General features: G+C 35.1%; 1 protein-coding gene across 1 annotated transcript in view; it reads right to left on the bottom strand.

The window, feature by feature from the left end:
* The window catches only part of Pde9 (phosphodiesterase 9), a 1,302,013-nt gene that overhangs the window by 964,895 nt on the left and 318,529 nt on the right, over positions 1 to 18,589 (bottom strand). The gene's annotated exons all lie outside the window — the stretch shown is intronic.

The raw sequence follows: 18,589 nt of genomic DNA, 5'->3' as shown, positions 1-18,589 counted from the left end.
GCGTCGTTAGCTTTTCTATCACGATGTCGAGACAACGGGGTACTACCGAACTTCTTACGAACGAATCGATCCATCAGAACAAGTCAAGCCAATAGAATATATACACGCATGGAAAAAGCACTATTACGAGAACGAATACATGACACCAGACGAAATTTGGCGAAGGTTGACAAAGAGCTTCTAGATTTGTTTTACGTTTTGAACAGCAGGTTGAAATATGAAGATTGGAATAAAATTGAATCCATTTGTTACAGAAAAATGGAAAATGAACTAGAAAGGAACACTGAACGCCAGAAAAACAAATACGAACGCTTAACCAAACATAAGGAGGTAGAATCAAAACAAAACACAGAAAGAACAGTGGTCAATCTTTCAGATAAAGTTTTAACTTCAGCTGAAACATCATTGTTAGCCAAAGGGGGAAATTTTGCGATTGTGCCTAAAGTTATACCCAAAGAAGACATCATCGCTAATATAGAGTCTGCGATCCGCAACTTACCAATCGAAGCAGCTGAAGAAATAAGGACAGAATCAGCAAGAATTTTGCATAAAGCTAAGACACCGAAAAATAATTTGAGCCACCAAGAAATACGTGCCATAAAATCGTTAAACGCAGACAAAGATGTTGTAATTTTACCAGCAGACAAGGGAAACGCCACGATCGTAATGAAGACAGCCGACTACAAAACGAAAATACAAAATCTTCTAGATCCTGCGGTTTATAAGAAACTTAAAAAAGATCCCACAGCAGTCACCCTACGGAAAATCAACAGACTTATTAAATCTTCGTCCATACCAGAGGAGATAAAGCCAAGAATATGCAACAGCGAAGCAGTCCCACCACGCTTGTATGGCTTGCCGAAAATACACAAAGACGATGTACCTCTCCGCCCTATTGTGAGCTCCATAGGATCTCCGTCTTACAGCCTTGCAAAACATCTGGCCGATATTTTACAACCACATATAGGAAAAAACGATGCCTTTGTAAAAGACTCCGCCCATTTTATTGAGAAGATCAAAGGAATAACTTTGCAGGAATCTGACATTCTTGTTAGTTTTGATGTGGTTTCCCTATTTACAAGAGTCCCCCTAGAAGACGTTCTGAATTTAATTGAGGGACTAGTTTCCAAGGATATGGTGGAATTATACCGTATTTGCCTAACTACCACATACTTTTCATGGGAAGACCAAATTTATGAACAGATGGATGGAGTAGCAATGGGAAGCCCACTAAGCCCGGTCGTAGCCAACCTTTTCATGGAGCATTTAGAGAAGAAGATAATGGACTCAGCATACAAGCCTAGGGTATGGTTCAGATACGTTGATGACACCTTTGTGATTTGGGGTCACGGAGCAGAAAAACTAAACGATTTCCTGGCTTATATAAATACACTACATCCAAATATTCAATTTACGATGGAAACAGAAAAAGCTCAACAACTAGCGTTCCTGGATGTATTAGTAAATCGAAAGGAAGGTCACTTAGGACATAAAGTGTATCGAAAACCTACACACACAGACAGATACCTAAACAGGAACTCAAATCATCATCCTAGCCAAAAACAAGGTATCATCAAAACTTTGGCAGAGAGGGCGAAGAGAATTTGTGAACCACAACATCTCCAAAGTGAACTTCTTTATATTGAAAAAGCGCTCACCTCTAATGGGTACACCAGAAGAGAAATACACAAGGCGATGAACAACGTATCTAGAAGAAGGGACGAAGAAACAGAATGTAAAGGGAAAGCGTTCTTGCCCTATATATCGGGGGTAACGGACAGAATTGGGCGAATACTCAAGAAAGCCAACATAAAGACCATCTTCAGACCTACAAAGAAGATCAAGGATTGTTTAAGATCGGTAAAAGACAAACGCGACCCATTAGCAACGGCCGGAGTATACCGAATACCATGCACATGTGGAATGGTATATGTGGGAACCACAAAAAGACACACCAACACCAGGATAAATGAACATAAAAGCCATTGTCGCTTAGGACATATCGACAAATCTGCCGTTGCCGAACACGCTTTGGGAAGCGGAGAACATCGAATACTATTTGAAGAAACACAGATGCTGGACAAAACTTCACAGTACTACCCACGGTTATATCGGGAAGCGGTGGAAATATACAAGCACCCAAACAATTTCAATAGGATAGAAGAAGGACTAAAAATCAACAAAACATGGATACCAGTATTAAAATCCACAAACGCCCTTCCCGCCAAACACGGAGATAGAAAAGCTACTATAAACAACGACACGCCCCCTTAAGCCGAAACCAGTGGAGGGGAGGCGAGTGGGAATTATAAATATTGCCTCCGTAGTACAACGCGTCGTCAGTTTCTGCTTACAAGCGAAGCATCAACATCTCCAGAAGATGCCAACCCCTAGTGTTGGCGAAACGTCGAGAACAAATCTCAACAGAAGACAACGGCCCAACAGCCTGAAAAAACAGTTTAATAATTCAGACATACATTATACATTTTAAAGTAGACGACTTTAAAATGATATTGCCAACATTGTTGAGTTGCGTTGTAATAAAGGGGCAGATCTAAGGGATGCTTAGCTCTGTCACCACTGTAATATCCCCTGTGTTTAAAGGACTGAACTATGGCCTGGAAGACCCCTGTAATATCCTAGTCCTATATGGTTTAACGAGATTTAGCTCTGCGAGCGGATTTGAGGCCTACTGGTCCACTAGTTCGAATTTGTCGTGATTTCGCCCTCGCGGATTTACAAGAGGGTAAGAAAAATAGGATAGGGGCTGAAGGACTCTGCTAGTCTTTACCTGAACAATCAAAACAAAAAACCACTTTCAACTTACTATGTATTTAACAAATCGTAAATCTACAACTAATACAACAAGATATACAAAATAGCTAGTATTGTTTATCAAAATTTTGTGAAGGGAGACGAGAAGAGATTTTACCAAGGGAGTTGAAAGGCGGACAACCTACTATTATTTGTTTCCCCAATGGTTAGTATTTATTATTTCGATACCTTAGCGTATTTAGGCCCTAGCTAAAGAATACGCCTTGTAGTCCAAACTGGAACTCAGGACAGTCTGAATGTAGAACTCTACTGCCCCGTTGACCAACTTCTTTTGTTTTCATGTATCGCCAACGCGCACCCTTAATTTCTTCGTCATAGTCCGAAGTAAAGCGTTGCGTCTTACCGTTTTTTGCTGATCGCGCCGTCTGCTCCACGTGCTAAAATGGATCATGTGTAACCTACTAGCTCAGCTCAATTCCTATCGCTGGTGTGTCTCTTCGTATTTATTCTTTATTTGATTTGGAGTATATAATGATTTTTTTTAATAAATTCTAATTATTCTTTTCTAGGCTAACTACCCCTTATTTTGTTTCATTTATTTTCTTGCTATGTTGACTTGTTCCATACCAGGCTAACTGATTAACGATTACATTTGGGGGGTAGGGTTATTTCCCTTGGGTATGTGGCTGATACATTACAGCTATCCTGAGACGACTTTACTTCATATATTCTATATTACTATAGATAGTTCATTCAGTTACGTGAAATCAACTTACACTTGAGAATATCCATTAGAAAAAATCATAGCTTGTAATTCGTCTTTAAACAGGTTCGCTGGTTAAGACAACCACATGCTATGATGACAATAGAATTTTCTTGTTAGTGATTCCATAGTAAATCACGAGGGAAAAAATGAACAAAGAACAAGAATAATAACAAAATAACAATAAATGTTAGAATGTGAACATCAATCTTATATTAAAAATAGAGAATTTGATAGATCTCAAATATGTAAACACGCATCGGATAATGAACATAGGGTTCAATGGAATGATTTAAGTATAGTCCTAAAAGAAACGGATGGTAAAAAGAGAAAAATCAAAAAAGCGGCCCCTATTATGCTAAATGAGACCAATTGTGTCGCAAATTCCTCGGCAAAATGTAGTAGGATCTGGTTGCCCATATTAAAAGAGGAAAATATTAAAAGGAAAATACCAGTTATTAGTAAGTCAGGTACATATCGAGGATACATAATTTATGTTTTTTAATCAACAAACATATAAAATCAGAATTTGGTGTTTATTGAAAGTAAACTAAAATGTACTACCAAATACTTACCATGTCGGAATAGTATTATGAGGTTTTTTTCCTGGTTTTATCCTTATGATTTACTATGGAATCACTAACAAGAGAATTTTACTGTCATCATGGCATGTGGTTGTCTTTTTAAAGATGAATTACATGCTATGATTTTTTCTGACGGATATTCTCAAGTTAAAGTTGATTTCATGTAATAGAATGAACTATCTTACAATAAAGTCGTCCCAGAAACGCAACTTAACAATATTGGCAATATGATTTCAAAGTCGTCTACTTTAAAATGTATTATGTGTGTCTAAATTTTCAATATAAATGAGTCAGATAAAATTAAATTATTAACAGAATTTTTATAAATAATAAAATAAAATAACAATTAACAATAAACTTACTTTAACCTGTAATTGTGGCTTATTTCCATTTAAATAGTAACTACTTACACAAACATATAACAAAAAACATACAAAACAGTCAGAATTTAATATTCCTATGGTAAAAACACCACCATCAGATTTTTTCAGTCATATACATGCTGTTGCCTACAAGATCGAGGACGAGTATGTCAATTTCATAGACATATACAAGATAGACTGACTGCATCTCTATCTAATGGGTCGGGTTTATCGAGCAATTGACCTTCTCATTTGTCATTTGGACCACGTGGTCGATAAACCTGGCAAATTAAAAAGGGATGCAGGGACTGCTTTGCGTCAGTTTTCTCTATCGCACTGGAGAACGGGCTGCTTGTGCAACATTCAATCTATTTTGTTTTATATGTCTACAGTCAATTTTGAAAGGACATAAATTAATAACAAAAAATTTGGTAGAACATTTTCGCAGAGGTCTTTAAAATCATTTTTAAAAACGATTTCTCAAAGTAGAACCGTCAAACTTTTAGTAGTTAAAAATATCATTTTTATTATAATCGCAGAATACATCACCCAACAAGAAGCGAAAGCTTTGTCGGTACCTATGATGTTCGTAGGACCGAAATTCAGTCGTTTAAAACAGTAGTAAAGCTATAGTTACACTGAGAAACAAAGTAATTAAAGCTAATATTTTTTATGTAGATCTGTTTTGTATGAATTGTATTTTTTTCTGTATAAGTAAAAAGGTCATAAGTCAAAAATATCGATTTGTTTAAAAAAAACAAATTAACGTACTAAAAGTATTTTAGTAGTCCAAAAACCGATTGAATTTGGGAGTTAATTTCAAAATAGACATGAAAATCAGTCAATTTCTATTACTTTTTATCGATTTTGTTAAGGTATTAAAATATGTATATTTATATACAAAATATGTTTAAAAGTATTATTATTTTTTTGCTAATATATTATACTTTTCTTGTATTAATATACTTTTTTAAGGTATTAAAATATGTAAATGTACCTATATACAAAAATACGTATAACAGTATTATTCTTTTTTACTATTTAACAACACACACGAAACAACACTTCTCAATACGTAAACAAACTTTTTTTTACATATAGTATATGTAAAGGCGTATTTGCACGGAGCGAATATAAACAACCGTGCGTGACTGACGCGACACCTACCGCCTTTATCTGACAGTTTTGGACCTCCCAATTTGAGGTTAAACACATGATAAATACATACGAAATTGACAATTAATAATAATAAGTTTTTTAATTATATTTTTTCAGTTTATATATAAAAAAGATGTAGTTTTAAGAACTGGGTTTCTAAAAGTTCATCATAATTTATCTTTTCAGTCGCAAACAGAAAGGAAAGGGAGAAATCTAGTATTGACAAATCACGTTTGTCATATGGAAGAGCATGTAATCAAAAACAATAATAGAATAAGTTATAAAATAAAAGCTCAAGTCATCAGACAGGCTTCAGTTAACTTGAAGCCTTAAAAAAACATTATTAAAGCTATATTATTTAAATTTTAAAAAATATATTCCTAAAAGTGGACAAACCATATAAAAATCATTCCAATTTCTTATTCTAGCTTGATGATACTCGCCTAGTGATTAAGACATATTGTACCTGTGTTTATAACAAAAGCGACATATGCAAACACATTGCTGGTCTAATTTTCTATGTCAATAATGAAGATAGTTTATCCAAGACAGATTTTGAGCAGCAATGGGAAACGCCTAGTGTACGACAATTTGCCAAAGAAAAATATGCAAAAGGAAAGTCATTTGAGGAAATGTATTCTCCAAAAAATAATCTTACAGTTTAGGAATGCCGGTTAGATTTTACTCAATTAGTTGATGAATCGCCTCTTAAAAAGTTAATAATTGAAGCCAAAAAAACTCAAACTGAGAGAGATGTTCAACAGTTAATGAAAGATATGGTAAATTTAGACAAAATTATTGTAAAAGATTATTGCAAAGAATGTGGTAAAACTTTTGTACAATTTTCAAGTAAGAATTTAATTTATGCAAATTATATACCTATTTCAACGGATTTAGAAGAAATATATAACAAATTTATTGTAGTTAATAAAGCAGAGTGTCAAAATTTATTGTAATACATTGTAGCATAATAAATTTCTTTTAAAATGCAAGTGTAAAAATTATATAGTACGCCCCTGAGCAATATATAAATTTTGGTGTTCTTTATTTACCGTCAAACTCCCCAAGAAAGAATTCGGCGATGAAGTAAAACATGATTATTTAATTTATTTGTGCGTGTTAGTTTTGAACTGGAAATGTTTCAAGGTTATTTAGCGAGATAGTCAAAGTGGTTTAAAACAGGAATTTTGGGTTTTTTGATTTTAAGAGCGGTGAAGAAGTAAGAGGTAGAACTGGCCCAGCCGATATTGAGGTCGAGGGGAATTCAGGTTAGGTTGAAATGGGTAACGAGAGTATGCAGACGTTTTAGTGTGTCGGTAAAGAGACCGGCAAAAATTTGTTGAAAAGAGTGGAATTTTACTCTTATGTAATATGTCGAATTTAGAAGAGTAACCACTCGTTTCGATGTTCTAAAAGATTTGTGTTAACATCTGAAAAGTAAATAAGATGGTTCCCGTTTTCAAGATTTGCATAAGTGCCCACTTCAACCTCGCTTTGTTCTTGTTCTGTCTCCTGAAGCAGTTTGTATTTGATCGTGTCCAAAGAGTTCAACCCCAAATAGATGTAGTTTTTGTGATCTTGTCCAGAGTTCAACCCCAGAAATATTAGCAATAATCCCAGAAGTTTCAGTATAAAATTTTATGTGAAAACCCAGGTAACATTTTGTGTTTAATTTTTAAAGTAAAGTAGACATTTTTTTCAAATAACAATAATTGCTTTCATACAATCTAAAATTTTAATAATTAATATTGTAAATGTTATGACAGCTAGTTTTATAATTTTTGACATTGGTTTGTTGTGTTTTTTAACAAACATTAACCTCTTTATGAATATGATGTTTCATTTTAATTAAAAGATATCTTTAATTTTAATAATATATTTCTGCCACAGTTATAGATAACTTAATAATCATTTTAAAAGTTTTTGTAGTGATTCCCAATTGTAAACAGATAGGACATATGTAAGTTTTTTTATAATTTATTTTGGTATAAACCCATGTAATTTCATTATCTGTTTGTGTAACTGTTTGTGTGTGTGTGTGTGTGTGTGTGTGTGTGTGTGCTGTTGGTTTCTTTTGACTGTGGACTTAATCCATTAGCCGAACTAATGTGTAACTGTTTGTTTGAGATCAAAATAAATGTTTATTTCATTTCTCTAAACTATTTTGTTTATTTTAGTTTAGAAAAATCTCCTAACCTTTTTCTGTTTTTACTTTTTTAGCGAGGAAGAGCCTTTTTTTCCTTCATCCAGCAAGACTAAGATCCTTCCAAGCGGCGCCCTTATTTCAAATTAGATAGAAGTCTTTCTTGTTGTTCTATTTGTTCATTTGTCCCAGGAGATTCATATAAGTATCCCTTTGTTACAACATTGAAACAATAATGTGCAGATGATCAGTGGCACGTGGAGGGAAATCTCAGATTTTCAGCTAGCAGTAATATTCATAGTAATTAGATCAGAACAAGAAAAACAATTAATTCTTTAGTCAATGAAATTTTAAATCCAAGGAAGGTAGAAACGGTAGCTACTGAATATGGACAGCGCACTGAAAAAAATGCTAGAGCAACATATGAGCTATTGTTTAATTGTAAAGTAAGACAAGTTGGTTTATTTATTAGTGTGAAACAACCGAGACTATGTGAAAGTTTAGATGGTGTTATGGTTTCCTCTAACAAAATAATCAAGCCTGTAGAAGTTAAATGTCCAAGTTTGTGTAAAAAAATTCCCATTGTTGATGGTGAAAAGTGCAATGTAAGTTATTTAGAAATAGTAAATGGCCAAGTAGTATTAAAAGCAAGTTTTCAATATTATACTCAGTGCCAAATACAAATGTACTTATCTGGCTTTAATGAGTGTGATCTATTTGTTTATTCGCCAGCTGGTATTTGCAATGTTCCAGTAAAAACGGATGAAAAGTTTCTTAAAAGTGTTGTTTTGAAGAGCGAGACATTTTATTTTAAATATTACTTCCTGCATTCGCTCGATCTAATCTGATTAATAAAAATAATTTAAATAGAAACGAAGATGTAAGTTAAGTACAGTGCTTTACTGGACTAGATATAAGTGATACTTATTAAAATAATAAAATAATTATTTCATTGAGATATTTTTATAGAACTTATCTTTAAACAAAATATTACTTTTATTTTTTATAAAAATTATTCCAAGGTGTACTAAAATGACAAAACTTTCACTTTTTTTGTAGTTATAAGTAAATTGTTGAATTTATGTGTAATACATGTAATATTTTGTAATATCTATTTTATTCAGGGTTATAAAATAAATGATTTAGGAAATAAATTTGTTTAAAAGTTTATTATTAACTAAAACAAGTTACAAACAATTTTTTTCCAAAATAAAACTAAATAATCAGATTGGTAAGTAAGTGTACAAAAAAATACTTTCAATTTTCATCCGATATAATTGGTGGTTGTAAATTTCCTAATACACAACACATATGAATAATATCGTCTATAAAATGAAATAAATTTTGTGTAATTTTACCTACTCAATATCTGATAATTTCAAAATCTCTGCATTATCCGTTCAACATGAATTCGTACTCTTGCTATACTATATGTTTATTTTGTTTCTTCTTTTGAAAATACTGTTTTTTTTTTTGTCTAAAAAAGGAGGCATTACTAGTAATACTTTTGTGCCACTATCATTTACAGTTGTTTGAAAATTGGAAAAACCCATATCAGCTAGAAATGTATCACCATCTTCAAGTAAATCAATTAGTTCACTCTCAATAGTCAGTTGTGTATCGCTTTTTCTTCTTCCAGCAACTTCAGAATTTAGACAAATAAAATCACCTGGCGCAATACCTATTAATATTATTGCAGTAAGTAACTCCTTTTTTATAACGCGAATAGCAATAAACTCTATTATCAATACTTACAGGAATCTCGATCTTCAATTCAGCACAGTCAATTATAACTCGAGTATCACTGTACTCTGGTTTAAAACATTTAGACATAGTTGACTGTACTAGGCTTTTGTCAGGCGAAAACACTAAATCTTTTGTTGATACAACTAATAGTTGTAAAAGTGAATAAAAAATTCTTGAAATTGTTGTTCGATGGATAGAAAATATTACACTTAATGACGAAAAAGTTAAACCAGTTTTCATTTTCATTAAAAATATTAAAAGTGGATTTTCTCTTGAAACAGTATATTTATGTGATTCTTGTGCTGGTATCGCTGACAGTAAAAATTTAAAATTATTTATACGAAAATGGTTGCGTTTCGATTTAATTTCCTAGCACGTGTTTCTGGGTCTACCCGTTATCAGAGAGAGTTTGTACGAAAACTCAAACTAAATCAAAACGCACCGACTACTCTGGCAATTATAGAAAAAATAATTACCAGAGTATGCTACAAGAGAAATCTATTGATGAAAGATGAAGTTAAATGTGTCGATAGCAAATAAAGTAAATTGTATACTCACGCTTAATCAAGCAGTTAAGAGCGATGCTGGGAATATATATATTCCACTATGCATCAACAATTTAAACATATAAATTACCATCTTTCTTGTACTCATTGCGTCGAGTAAGGACGATAAATATACGAAAATGGTTGCGTTTCAATTTAATTTGAGTCTCTTACCACTCCCTAACACGTGTTTCTGGGTCTACCCGTCATCAGAGAGAGTTTGTAAGAAAACTCAAACTAAATCAAAACGCACCGATTACTCAGGCAATTATAGAAAAAATAATTACCAAAGTATGCTACTAGAGACATCTAGTCATGAAAAATGAAGTTGTGACGGGTAGACCCAGAAACACTTGTTAGGGAGTGGTAAGAGACTCAAATTAAATCGAAACGCAACCATTTTCGTATATTTATCGTCCTTACTCGACGCAATGAGTACAAGAAAGATGGTAATTTATATGGGTAAATTGTTGATGCATAGTGGAATATAAATATTCCCAGCCTCGCTCTTCTGTCTGTCTGTAGAGTAGGGAGGGCGAGTTAAGTTTCACAGCACTGAGTCCACAATTGACCCATTGTGCATCCTCCCAGGGAGCTGTCACCCTTAGCTCATTGTCCATCCTGCCATTTCTAGGAAGGTGGACAAGTCACCAGGAGACATCTCTCTTATGTGGGCAGGTGTGGGCCAGGACTCGCCGAACGCGTGCTCTCGTAATAACGATAACTCTGGGCACTTAGGACATGCTCTACAGTTTGGTCTTCTCGTTCACACTTCCTACATATATGTGTGTCAGCTAGCCCCAGTGTATGGAGGTATTTGCTTAGTTGACAATGACCAGTTAAAAAACCAACTGCCAAACGTAGGTTTTTCCTGGTCATTCCCAAGTACTTCTTAGATGTTGACTCTTCAAGGTTACTTAGTGTTACCCTGGTATGTTTACATCCTTTCCCTTCTTCCCATCTTTTTACGGTTTGCGTATGGGAGTGACATTTGACAATTTCCGCCATTGTTGTAGTTGACCAACCAAAAAGATCCCCAGGTCCTAAGAGTCTTAGGCCTGCCGCCTTCCTAGCTAATTGGTCAGCAATGCGGTTGCCTTTATTCCTATTGTGTCCTTTAACCCACCTCAGGATGATGGTATTACCATCCGAAGCTTGAGTTAGTGACTCGTGACACTCCATTACTAAACCTGATGTGACACGTGGTCTATTCAAGGTTAGTAGCGCTTGTCTGCTATCTGTGCAGATCATTATAGTTTTCCCTCTTATACGTTTTTTGGTTATCTCTTTTGCGCAGCCTGCCTGTAGGAGTGGTAATGCATCCAACTCTCCTCGCCAGAAACAAATTCTTAATTGTCCCATTCCTACATCAAGGTTTGCACCAGCTGAGCGCAGTCGCATCATTGTCACTAGCGCCACCTCTTTGACATATATATCTAGAGGCGTGATGCCAATGATCAACTCCATTGCAGCAGTTGTTGTTTTTATGGCACCTGTTATATTTATGCAAGCCATCCGCTGAATATGGTTTAGTTTGTTAATCGCTGTTGCCGTAGCACTTTGGTACCCAAGCAATAGCTCCGTAAGTTAGAATTGGCCTAATGACAGCGGTGTAGACCCAGGCGATCACCCTGGGCGTGAGGCCCCAGGTGCGTCCGACCGTTCGTCGACACTGCTTATAGGCAATATATGCTCTTTTAGCTCTACTATCTAAGTGTGAGTTCCATGTTAACTTCTTGTCAAGGGTAATACCAAGGTACTTACTCGACGCAATGGGTACAAGAAAGATGGTAATTTATATGGCTAAATTGTTGATGCATAGTGGCATATAAATATTCCCAGCATCGCTCTTAATGGCTTGATTAAGCGTGAGTATACAATTTACTTTAATTGCTATCGACACATTTAACTTCAAAATTATTTGGTGATACTCCGGCAAGATCTAATAATTGTTCTTTATTCTTAATTGATAGAAAGCCTGCAAAGTGTTTTTTACATGGATCATTAGTAAAATCATATTGGCTGGTAAATTAATAAAAGTCTTTTTCAGCGTACCACAATTCTTGTCTTTAAACTGTTTACGGTTTTTAATGAGTACTTTTTGATATTCGCATATATCTGCTTGCACTTCTGCGTCACATCTATCAGGAATGTATATAAATATGTTGCAGGTAAAAGACTTTCCTTTATCTTCTTCTTCAAGTGCCATCTCCGCGGCGGAGGTCGGCAATCATCACAGCTATTCGGACTTTTGAGACGGCTGCTCTGAAAAGATCATTTGATGTACATCCGTACCACTCTCTCAGGTTGCGCAGCCATGACATTCTACGCCTCCCTATGCTTCTCTTTGCTTGGATCTTTCCCTGCATAATTAGTTGGAGCAAGGTGTATTTCTCTCCACGTGTAATATGTCCGAGATATTCTAACTTTCTTGTTTTTATTGAATTTAAAATTTCCATTTCTTTGTTCATCCTTCCCAGAACCTCTTTGTTTGTGACGTGTTCTGTCCATGATATTTTCAGAATTGTTCTGTACACCCACAGCTCAAATGATTCCAGTTTTTTCATTGATGTCGCATTCAAGGTCCAAGATTCCATTCCATAAAATAAAGTCGAAAAAACATAGCACCTCGCCAACCTAACTCTTAGTTCCAGTTTTAAATCCCTGGTACATAGAACTCTTCTCATTTTGTTGAAATTTGCTCTACCCTTTCCTATTCTCATTTTTATCTCCTGATTGTAATCATTTGTGGAGTTAATCATTGTTCCCAGGTATGCATATGTGTTCACTTGTTCGACGTTGGTTTCGTTTATTAGAAGATTCTCGTTATTTCTTTGAGTTTTCGATATTCTCATAAATTTTGTCTTCTTGACAGTCGTTGTTAGACCATACTCTTTTCCATACTCTGCTATTCTGGTCACCAGTCTCTGAAGATCTTCAATGTTTTCGGCTAAGATCACAGTGTCGTCCGCATATCTAATGTTGTTAATGGGAACTCCATTTACCTTTATTCCAGCTGTTTCACCCTCAAGAGCTTTTTTCAGGACCTCTTCGGAGTAGGCATTGAAAAGAATTGGCGACAATACGCATCCCTGTCTTACTCCACATCTAATTTCAATTTCTTCTGACAGCTGTTCGTTAACACGTACTTTTGCTCGCTGTTTATAGTATAAATTTGATATGATCCTGAGGTCGTTGTAGTCAATCTTGTTTAATTTCAGGACATTCATTAAATATTTATGTCGTACTTTATCGAATGCTTTCCTTTATCAGCATCAGGAAAATTATCTAAAAAGTTAACTTGACATTCTTGCTCTGCTGTTAAAATTGGTGATACTTCTTTTATTTCATTCATTTCATTAGCACATTTTTTATTTGGTTGTTTTTAAACAAATTTACAAATAATTAAAACAAAAAATAGAAAATGTCATACCTATCTAGAGATTAACCTTATCTATTTTATTGCCTAATATAATTTGGACTTAATTCATTTTCAGATTTTTTATTGCCGACAAAATGAGCACTGCAAATTCGATCATTAGATTTTGGAGTCCAATCTAAACTGTAAGTACTAAAAAATAAAAAAACAACTGTTTGCTATATATACCTATTTGAATTGTCATAAAAATGAGGTTATGTGATATTTACTTTTTCATATTAATAGCACTAATCCATTTTCTTTTTTTCTCTAATTTATATGTAATCTTCCAAAAACCTATAAAAACTACACCCGCTATATTTTCTATTATTAGCACAATTAAATACGCAACAACTCTGGCGAGAGGGTACGCTTTTCTTTTTTAGGTTTTTAGGTTTTTAGGTAATTATAAGTCCAATATACACAGGGGTGTGTGAGAGCATTATACACTTCCTAAAAAAGGAAAGAATTGTTGCCCAGGTATTTTATAGTCCCGAAGCCACAAGGAAGTCCACAAAAAAAAATGTGTTTTCTGATTAAATTACGTAAATTCATATTGATATATTCATACTTTTCATTTAACCGTTTAACGTAAATTTACCTTATAAAGCAAATATAGAAGAGGCCCGTCAGGCCTTCTATATACCGCTCCGCGGAATAGGCCCTTAAGGCAGATCGAATGAAAGATCTACTTGCGAAATCAGAGCACTAAGGTCATGTGCGGCATACATGGTGTAATGTAAACATAGCAAGGAAGTAAAGAAGGAAAAATTAAGAGACAATTAGCCTAGTAAAGAGTAATAATTATTTAAGTAATTATTACATATTCCAAATCAATAAAGAATAAATTCGACACAGTTTAACGTATACATTTCAAATTAAAAACAAAACAATTGACCCAGTTTAACACAAGCCTGATTGTTTAAAAAATTACGACACTTAGACCTTGTTGGAAATTAATACAAGGTACGAATTGTTAAACAAGTGAGAAGAATTGAGCTGACTAAGAAGTTTTACATAGCGTGATCCAGTTTAATACATGGAATATATGGCATAATCAGCGAAAACGTAAAAACAAATCTCCACTTCGGACGTGACAAAAAGAATCTAAAGTACGAGTTGGCAATAGATAAAAAACGGAACGAAGCGAGCCAGCGGTCAGTAAGAGAGCGGCGCCCGAGAGTGGCCCCACGCCAGGGGGGACTAGTGGGAAGTTGGCACTCTGGACGCTCCACGCCAGAAGTGTGGAGATCGGACGATACGCAGCCAGTGAACGCGCTATTTAACTCGACGGGATAGTGTGACGTATATGTGCCGGCAACTGGAGATTCGAAAGTTCGCGATATCGAATCCCTGTAGGACTGGAGGCGTATTCATTAGCAAGAGCTTAAATACGCTAAGGTAACTAAGATCTATATACTAACCCAAGGTATATTCTAATGATACGGAATTGTCCGACCTTTAATTCCTTGCTTTGTCTCTTCTCGTCTCCCTTCGTGCCTGATCGAACATATTGGTCATAACTGATATTTTGTAGTGTACAGTCTATTTAATACATTGTAAACTCGAAATTTGATTTTGTTATTCCTGGCCGTTACAGGTAGAGACTAGAAGAGATACACATTTCGCTTATGCAGTGCTCCGGCTTCTAACGTAAGCCCATAGCCTCTCACTCTGTGCAGGACCTGGGACCGAGAAGTCCTTAATCCCCTTCCTTCCAAAAATTTCCCTACCCTCTTGTAAATCCGCGAGGGCGGAACCAGTCAGTCCAGACTAGTGGAACCAGTAAGCCTTGCCCCGCTCGCAGGGATAAGTACCCCCAAGGATTGTAGATGCATTGCTAAGGATATTGAGACAGACGTCTTCTACAATGGTGACAGCCTTTATTAGAGTGGAGACAATTCATTAGAGGGGTTTATTAGATTTATTTACAGCTTCAATCCTAAATTATTACAGCTAGCCCACCCTAAATTATTATAATGGGCTTGGTGGCCGGACCCCTCTCGGGTGCTCAGCCGGCGAGGAGAACAAAATTTATTTTGCCAAATCGGCGGCTGAGTGACCGAGCACACACTCTTTTCCGGACATAGAGTCATTAGCTCAGGCTGATGGCTCTATGGTCGGAACACACGCTCTTTTTTCTTTTTTTTTTAGGGACTCAAGTCCCGACGTAAAGTAGAGTAAAATCAATAGAGTCAGTAAAGTAAATAGGGAGAAAAGCCTAGATGTGGCTACCCCTACAGTTAGGTGGCATAACCACATTCACTAAAAACCGAGGATGTCCTATTACCCAGGGCATCTTAAGTAAATTTCAGATCATAAGCCTCCTCACGTAAGTCACACGATGAGGAGGGGTGGTGGAAAAGACTGGGGTCAGATAGGTACCACTTCGACTAGCGAAGTGTGACCGGTTTGATCTTCGGACATGTGGATCCCATTCTTACATTGGTATACACATGTTCCTAGGGGCAGGGTTGATCACTGCGTGTGTGTGTGTGTGTTAAATACGCAACATTTATTTGCAACCATTTTTGATAAAATTTATGCGTAAAAAGATAGGTCCAATTTTGTCATATTTCGCCGCTACGCACGCTGGCATCGTTTCAAGGTACCCCTACCATCGTCACGCACGGAGCGAATAGGTTGACAGGTAAACTATTTAGAACATGATGGATTCTCACAGAAATGTGGATTGCGAAAAAGCCTTTTGTATCGCTTCTTGTTGGCTGATGTATTCTGCGTTATAACCAATAATTGTGGCTGAATCCCATATAAACTTAATATTTAAATTAATATAACCTATTGGACTATTATTAACGAATACTATTAATGTAATTAACGCAATCTTATCAGAATCAATCTCATTATGTTAAAGTATCACAAACACTCGAAAGAGTAACAATTAATAATATAATCATTATTTTTTTTAGTACCACGTCAACGCATAACCATCAGTCAAATTATTTTAAATTCATTTTACATTATCCGTGATTCAAATTAATTATTGAGTATAATATACACTTAAGATAATTTTCTATTAGGCCAGTAAAAATAAATGATATTTTTTCATATACAATATTTAATAGACGTTACTTGAATGCTATAGTTATTACCGGATCGACAGCGCATCTAAAGTTACCCCGGCGACATATTTGCTAAAAACTATAAAACTCAGACTGCACTCAAAAAAAAAATGAAAAACAACAAGGCGCCAGGAGCTGATTGAATAGTTACAGAAGCTATAAAACTTGGCGGAACTTCTCTTCTGAAAAAAAAATACGAGACCTCTTCAATCTCTGCTTGTATAGTCAAAAAATTCCTATTGCTTGGAATAACTCCATTACAATTCTTCTGCATAAAAAGAATGACAACATGAACCTAGAGAATTACAGGCCAATTTCTCTACTCAACCATTTATAGAAACTGTACACCAGAATAATAACTAATCGATTGGAAGCAAAATTTGAGCTATATCAGCCAAGAGAACAGGCTGATTTTCGCCCCAACTACGGTACAAATGGTCACCTATAGTGCATAAAAGTCTTGACTGAAAAATCAATTGAATACAATAGACCTCTAGTTCTAACATTTATAGACTTATATAAAGCGTTTGATACTATCGAACTACCCGCACTTCTAAAGGCATTGGAAGAGTGTCGATTTGATCATAGGTAAACCAATATTATAGAAAATACGTTCTCCACTTATATCCACTTGTTCCACGTTGGTTTCGTTTATTAGAAGATTCTCGTTATTTCTTAGTTTTCGATATTCTCATAAATTTCGTCTTCTTGACATTCATTGTTAGACCATACTCTTTTCCATACTCCGCTATTCTGGTCACCAGTCTTTAAAGATCTTTAATATTTTCGGCTAAGATCACAGTGTCGTCCGCATCTCTAATGTTGTTAATGGGAACTCCATTTACCTTTATTATAGCTGTTTCACCCTCAAGAGCGTTTTTCAGGATCTCACTGTATATAGTATAAATTTGATATGAACCTGAGGTCGTTGTAGTCAATCTTCTTTGATTTAAGGACGTTCATTAATTGTCTATGTCGTACTTTATCGAATGCATTATTATAATCAATAAAACATACGTATATATCTTGATTGACCCCCAGGCATCTTTGTATCAGTATATTAAGTGTTTGTCTGCCTCTTATTCTATTTCAGTCGTTGTTGACTGTACATTATCTTTCCACCTTTTTGGCGGCCTTCCAACGGGTCTTCTGCTATACGGCTTGTTGTTTTTACAGATGTTCGTTAATCTATCTGGTCCCATTCGGTTTACATGTTCGTTCCAGTTTTTTTTTTCTTGTTTTTATCCACCTGTTAATATTTTGAATGTTGCATTGTTCGCGTATACTTCTGTTGGTTTGTCTGTCTCTTAATGATATGCCCACACATTCAAACACAAAATTCACACATTCTATATTATAATCGACACTCTGATAAGAGACCTGAATAGACGTCTGGAATCTTAGCGATTTATTTATAAACGTTCATTCATACATAAATGCATTCACTTAATAGGTCATTTGGACACCACAATAAAATCACCAATTGACATATCTAAATATTTAAAGAAGAGTGGATTAAAAGATATTTTCCATAATTTTGACATTGCTTTTCACATATATTTGTGCATCCCAGTTTCCAACGTGTCCGCTGAAAGGTTATTTTCGAAAATGTCAAGAATTAAATATAATTTCCGATCAATTATGACGCAAGAACGTCTTAAAAATTTGTCGATTTTATCCATGGAAAGTGACGTAAAAAGGCGATAAATTATGACGACAGTATAGTTGATTTTGCCAAAGAAAAATCAAGAAAGAAATCTCTGATGTGATCGAACTGGAATGACAATTTTGTTATGTTATATGTATATAAACATCGTAGTTTAAATTCATTTTTAATGTATTTTTATTTAAATAAAAAATTCTGCTTGCAATTTTTTTTCGCAAAAATAGTACATGTTAAAAGGGCGGGACGAGAGAATTGCCTAGGGCGTCAATTGACCTAAATGCGGCCCTGCTTTAATCAAGTCCAGTTTTCTTCAGGTTGCCAAATTATTAATAATTTTGCTCGTACT

This window comes from Diabrotica undecimpunctata, chromosome 8 (assembly GCF_040954645.1).
Source record: "Diabrotica undecimpunctata isolate CICGRU chromosome 8, icDiaUnde3, whole genome shotgun sequence".
Lineage (NCBI taxonomy): Eukaryota > Metazoa > Arthropoda > Insecta > Coleoptera > Chrysomelidae > Diabrotica > Diabrotica undecimpunctata.
Note: the sequence above shows the minus strand (reverse complement) of the source record. Positions and strands in the feature narration are given on the sequence as shown.